General features: G+C 36.7%; 1 pseudogene; it reads left to right on the top strand.

Annotated features, from left to right (window-relative positions):
- Positions 1-204: 204 nt before the first annotated feature.
- LOC148199057 (uncharacterized) lies at positions 205-2,732 on the top strand (annotated as a pseudogene).
- Positions 2,733-7,304: the final 4,572 nt, after the last annotated feature.

Below are 7,304 nucleotides of genomic sequence, written 5' to 3'. Positions count from 1 at the left end.
GTATCCAAGATGCATCAATTTTACAAGGTTATCAGCTACTTTGAAATTTTTTTGGAGTTGCTGAAGGAGATGGTACCAGAAAATAACATGTTACCTATCTGTAATTACGACGCGAAGAAAATTCTATGTCCAATGGGTTTGGAATACAAAAAGATACATGCATGTCCCAATGACTGTGTATTGTATAGAGATCAATATGCTTCAATGAAGGTGTGTCCGACGTGTGGTTCGTCACGATTTAAGAAGAAACTTGATGGAAATAACGATGAGCACAATGAAGGTCCACCGGCTAAGGTCATGTGATATTTACCTATATTACCTAGGTTGAAACGATTGTTTTCTGTTAAAGAAGATGCGAAGAATCTTATGTGGCTCGTTGATGGAAGAAAATTTGATAATCTTCTTTGTCACCCAGCTGATTCCCCACAATGGAAGAACATTGATGGCACATTTCCCGAATTTAGTGCAGAGCCGAGAAACTTAAGACTTGCACTTGCTACCGATGGTATGAATCCTTATGGCAACTTAAGTAGCAAACATAGTTCATGGCTAGTTATTTTGATGATTTACAATCTATCCCCTATGTTGTGCATGAAGAGAAAATACATGATGTTGTCTATGATGATACCGTGTCCTAGACAATCTGGAAATGACATTGATGTTTATCTAAAACCGTTAATTGACGATTTAAAAATGTTGTGGGAAGAGGACGTCGAGGTCTTCGATTCATATTCAGAAGACAACTTTCATTTTCGTGCAATGTTGTTTTGCACCATAAATGATTTCCCAACATATGGGAACTTGAGTGGTTACAGTGTTAAAGGTCATTGTGCATGTCCGATTTGTGAAGAAAATACCAGTTATCTTCAACTGAAGCATGGGTAGAAAACTGTATACACAAGACACTGAAGATTCCTTCCTCGAAATCACCCTTACCGTAGATTGAAAAAAGCATTTAATGGAAGTCCTGAGGATGATGTAGTGTGCAGACCACGTAATGGGGAAGAAGTATACGACCAGGTGAGGAACATTGATGTTGTCTTCGGAAAACATATAAAGAAGACCGTTGAAAAAACATTTGGAAAAAGCGATCAATATTCTTTAATCATCCATATTGGTGTAACTTGATGTGCGACATTGCATAGACGTGATGCATGTTGAAAAAAATGTATGTGATACTGTTGTTGGGACTTTACTAAACGTTAAAGGAAAGACAAAAGATGAAGTGAAAGCACGACAAGACTTGGTTGACATGGGAATCCGTTTTGAGTTACATCCGCAATCCATAGGAAGACACACCTATCTTCCTCCAGCTTGTCACACTCTTTCAAAAAAAGAAAAACCAATTTTTTGTCAATGTTTACATAGTGTGAAGGTTCGACAAGGTTATTCGTCGAATATTAGTAGCCTTGTTTCTATGAAAGATTTGAAGTTGGTTGGTTTACAGTCTCATGATTGTCATGTCTTAATGCAACAACTTTTACCAGCAGCTATTCGAGCCATATTACCTGCCTCTGTTAGAGGTATTCTCACACGTTTGAGTTTGTTCTTCAATGTCATTTGCAAGAAAGTTGTTGATCCTCGACAGTTAGATGATTTGCAAAATGAGGTCATCAGACTATTGTGCCAAATGGAAATGTATTTCCCACCCTCATTTTTTGATATCATGGTTCATTTGATTGTCCATCTAGTGAGAGAGATTCGAATATGTGGGCCGATTTTCTTGAGGTGGATGTACCCGGTTGAAAGATACATGAAGATCTTAAAGGGATATGTTAAAAATTAATTGAGACCAAAAGCTTCGATTATAAAGTGCTACATTGCAGAGGAAGCCATTGAATTATGCTCAACTTATATGCCAAGTTGTGACCCAATAGGACTTCCAAAAAAAAGACATGAAAACATACGTGAAAGAAAGGGAGTTCGAGGAGTAAGGATTGAAAGTGTTAATGGAAAAGAAGTTAATCAAGCACATTTGTACATTTTAAACAACACCGAGGATGTTATTCCTTACATTTCACAACACATTGATGAAATTAAGTCAGCACATCCACGTATGAGTGAAAAGTGGACACTTAATGAACAGAACAAATCCTTTTTAGCTTGGTTTAAGAAAAATATTTATGCGACTCTGAATGTTTCTGAAAATCTATTGAGACTAGCTCGTGGACCTAACACTGATGTGATCACTTTCGGCGACTATTACATAAACAATTACTCGTTTTATTCAAAGGAGGAAGACGATAAAAGTAGAGTTCAAAATAGTGGAGTTACCTTATAAGCTGAAGCTGTACACTTTTCCAGTTCCAAGGATAAGAATCCAATTACAACATCAATAAGTTATTTTGGAATAATACAAGAAATTTGGAAAATTGATTATGTCACTTTTAGAGTTTCAGTTTTCAAGTGTAAATGGGTTGATATTAATTCTGGTGTGGTGACAGAAGACCTCAGATTCACTTTGGTGGATCTTAACAAAATGAGTTACAAGGATGAACCATTTATTATGGCTAGTTAAGCAAGACAAATATTCTGTCAGTGACCTAGTGAATAATAAATGGTCAGTGGTATTGGAAGGGAGAGCCATGCACACAACTGATGATGAAGACTCTCTAGATATACTTGAGACAAGCTCCTTCTCATCAAGAACCATTGAAAATAAGGTTGATGATGTACCCGATGAAGTACATGCAACTTGATGTGATCACAACGAAGGCATATGGGATAAATAGGTGTCTTAACATGATTTTAATTACTTGTACAATTTATTTATTTTGTCTGTTCTAACTATAATTTACTAACACTTTGTAAACAGGTATGACGAGCTTTGGATAAGGTCTGACGGGAGGAGGGGGAAGATCTGTGACTTGGATGCCTGATGTCACATCCCGTCGAGTTAATGAGAAACCAGTGACGGTGGAGTTTGATCCCCGAACATTTGTGCCTATTGGGGCACATGCAACATCGTTCAGCAGTTACTTGGGCGTGATGGAAAAATATCATGTCCCTATTGTCGCTACCTGTTGGGATGATGTCCCACAAGTTGACAAAAATCTACTATGGCAGGATATGTTGGTATTTTTAAGATGTTTTACTTCCATCATTGACTTATTTTTGTTGATCATGCTCTAACATTAATTTTGTTTTTAACAGGAAAATTGGAATATCCCTAATGATAAGAGGATAAGGAAGAAGATTTTATCCCACATTGCAGTATGGTGGAGGGACTTCAAGACGAGAATGACACGTCAATACATCTTTGGCTCTAAACAGAACGACACTCCTTGTACAAAATATAAAATAACTAAGGAGGAGTGGGTGCAGTTTAAAGAATCTAGACTTACTCCTGAGTGACAGGTATGTTTTTTAATATTTTGCTCTAGTCACACAAGATGTTAATTTGTGATTTATGCTTAATGATTTTCATTTTTTCATAGATGAAAAGGATAGGCGCCCAGCAGAGGCAAAAGCTTAATGATACACCACACGTACTGTGGTGGTTATGCGTTATTAGAGAAAACGATGAGAAAACGTCGCGTTGAGGAGTTAGCTCTTGAGTCACCTGATCTAGCATCTCCACCAGCCAAACATGAATTGTGGAAGGCTGCATGGACAAAGTCCAATGGCCAGTTTACATCCCAGTCTGCTTAGGAGATATCCCAGAGAATTATAAGTGGAAACTTTTAATTGATTACCATAGTCCATAAAAAAATTATGTAACAAACTTTTTAATGTGTCTAGCTTCATTATGATATGCAGGATGACTTGGTTGACCAACAGAGTCAAGGCACATTTGTGGCACAAGGTAGGGAGGACCTCCTAGTAGCAGCCACAGGTCGGCTAGATCGTCCAGGTCGTGTGCGTGTGATAACAGTTGAAAAATTGTTATTTTCATGCTTAAAATTGATACTAAAAGTAACCTTTAACACTTAGAAACTAGCTTGAAATCATGCTTTTGGTTATATTTTTAGAAATAAGAGAGCTGGACAGGTTTATGCTTGATTTCAGTGTTTTTATGCAGGTTTTAAGGTGAATTTGGTGAAAGAAGTGAAGAAGGATAAAGATGGAATCAGAAAAGACATCAAAAACTGCAAAAGGAGAAGCCGCAAGTACCGCTCAGCGGCAGTTTACCGCTGAGCGGCACTCAAACCCACGTTGGCTCCGCTGAGGGGTGAAAAGGCTGCTGAGGGGAGAAAAACAACTCATGCACTTACCGCTGAGCGATAGTTTACCGTTGAGCGGCACTATTTTGGGCTTGGGCCTAATTTTCTGTATTTTTAGAATAGTATATAAGCTTCAGGACGTCCTAGGGTTTGTATCTTTGGTTGTGACGAAGAAAACACTCACTTTTCCACCCCTTGAAGGAAGATCTTGGATGCCCAGGCTACCTCCTCCTCTTTCTAGGGTTCTATCTTTCATTCTTTCATTATTGTTCATCTAGTTTCACCATGAATATGGTGAACTAAACCTTGTATTGTTGTTGGGGAATCAATGTAGTCTTGTGAAACTCTTATATATGGAATTTGTTTTAACGTCTTATATTAAGATACATGCTTTCTTTCATCTTTAGTTAGGGTTTTTCCTCTTTGCTTATTGCTTGCTTTGTTTAACTCATTCATTGCCATGATTATTGATTTTGTCGATATGGGAACGTACGGGGAAATCTAGATCCGAGGAATTTCTCCCAATAGCATATTATTTGCCTTTAAGCTCCTGCACTTCAGAACTAATTACTAGGAATGCTAGGAATTGTATGAACTCGTAATTAAGGATAGGCCTTCTTGCAAGGTGATTTAGAGAGTGGCATTAGCATTGATGAAAAGAATGATGAATTCCTAAAGTATATGAGAGTGGATAAGATGAAATTGATAACCCCAACAACATACTCATCCATCTAATTCATTAAAGTGTTTGTATTCCTCTTTTCCATTGATCAAATTTATGCATACATGTTTAATTACTGTCTTTTGCATTTAAACTTACAATCAATTGTTTACAAGTTTTAAATAATCAACAAATCATATAACTAACTAGGCCGTGAGTCCTTTGGGAAAACGATACTTAGTCTTACCTAGTTTTATTACTTGATACAATTCGGTCACACTTGCCGATTGTTAAACAAGTTTGTGGCGCCATTTTTCGGTGTTCATAAATTTGTCATCAAGTTTTTGGCGCTGTTGCCGGGGACTCGTGGTTTAACTAGTTCATTTGTGTGATTATTGATTATCTTTGACTTGAATTTTGAATTTTGATTTTTGAATTTCTGTTTTTTATTTTTTCTGTTTTTAGTTTTTCTTATTTTATTTTATTTTATTTTCTGTTTTTATTTTTATTTTTATTTTATTTTATTTTATTTTATTTTTCTGTTTTTATTTTTTTGTTTTCTGTTTTTATCTTTTCTGTTTTTATTTTTACTATTTTTATCTTCATATCTCTGATCTTATATCTTCTTTTATATTTTTTTGTGCTAACCAATTCTTCTAGAGATTTGTTTGTTTGTGTATGCAGGAAGCAATCCGAACTAGAAGCAAGAAAACTGCAGAACCTCTTCTTGAAGGTTTAGACGAGAGTAGACGGAGGAGAAGAGTCCGTACATCTAGAGAACTTTTTCCTTCTCTGGAAACTCTGTTACAACCATCACCACAAGGTTCTGGCCATAGCACTGAAAATATGGAGAATAATAGTGCCAGAAGAACTCTTGCAGAGTACACAAATATAGCTGGACCTCAACATTTTAATAGCATAGCAAGACCGAGGGTCAATGCAGCCAACATGGAGTTTAAGCCAGCATTAATCCAACTGGTGAAGAGTAATCAATTTAATGGGTTGTCTCACGAAAGCCCATATGAGCACCTCACAACTTTTAATGAGATCTGCAACACGGTGAAATAAATGGGGTGCCGGACGAAGCAATCAAACTTAGCTTGTTTCCATTCTCATTAGGAGGCAACGCTAAGCTTTGGTTAAATTCTTTTCCAGAAGGAAGCTTTACAGAGTGGGAAGCAGTGGTGACCAAGTTCCTAAACAAATACTTTCCACAATCAAAAGTAAATAAAGGGAAGCAAGAGATTTCATCATTCAGGCAAGGCATGGAGGAATCACTAGGGCATGCATGGGACAGATATAAAAGCTTATTAAGAAAGACACCCACGCATGGCTTTGATGATGTGCAAGTAGTCCTAATCTTCCTTGGAGGTCTTGGTTCACAAACCAAGATGATGCTTGACGCCTCAGCAGGAGGAAATATCAAATGGAAAACTCCAGAGGAAGCTACAGAAATCATTGACAATATGGCTACTAGTGACTATGAGCTCAACAGTGAAAGAGGATATCCTAGTCAGAAGGAGTTGCTACAATCAAATGATGCTCTGCTTATTCAAAATAAAATTATTTATCAACAGTTGGAAGAAGTAATTATGAAACTTTCTCAATTACAACAAGAAATACAAAAGGTTTCAATGGTTCAATGGCAACAGCAAAAATGGCAAATACAATCTACTCCATCTGAGAAGACAACAAAACTTGACGAGACTTTCCACAAATTCTTTAAGACGAATGCATCTTATTGTAAGAATGTGGAAGTTGCATTTGAAAATATGAAGATCCATATTGAGCGAATAGTTGACGAGATGAAAAATGGTAATATCAGAAAGGAGTGTAAAACTGTTGTGACCAGAAGTGGTAAGGTGTTAGAGGAGAGAAAAAAAGAAAGAGAGGAGAAAGAAAATGAGAGTGAAAAAGAAACATGTGAGTGGAAAGAAAGAAATGAGAGAGAAAAAAAGAAAGAAGAAGAAGATGAGAAGAAAGAAAAAAAAGAAAGAGAAGAGAGAGATGAGAGACAAAAAGAAAGAGAGTTTGAAAAACCAATTCCTTATCCAAAGAGCTATTCAAGGAAGGAGAAAGAAAAACAATTGGAAAGATTCATGGAGCTGTTTAAGAAGCTAGAGATCACCATACCATTCTCTGAAGCATTGCAACAGATGCCATCATATGCAAAATTTTTGAAGAAACTACTTACAAAGAAAAACAAATACATTGAGAAGGAAACTATCAAGGTACAGGGTAACTGCAGTGCAATCATACAGAAATTACCTCCTAAGTTTAAAGATCCAGGAAGTTTCACTATTCCATGTACCATAGGAAATTTGGAAGTTGGAAGAGTATTGATTGATTTAGGAGCTAGCACTAATTTAATGTCGTTATCCATGTGTAAAACAATTGAGGGTTTGGAAATCAAACCTACCAGAATGGCTCTTCAACTGGCAGATAGGTCTCTTAAATATCCATGTGGAGTGGTGGAAGAC

Source organism: Vigna umbellata, chromosome 4 (genome assembly GCF_029865625.1).
Source record: "Vigna umbellata cultivar VRB3 chromosome 4, Vumbellata_1.0, whole genome shotgun sequence".
NCBI classification, from domain to species: Eukaryota; Viridiplantae; Streptophyta; class Magnoliopsida; order Fabales; family Fabaceae; genus Vigna; species Vigna umbellata.
Note: the sequence above shows the minus strand (reverse complement) of the source record. Positions and strands in the feature narration are given on the sequence as shown.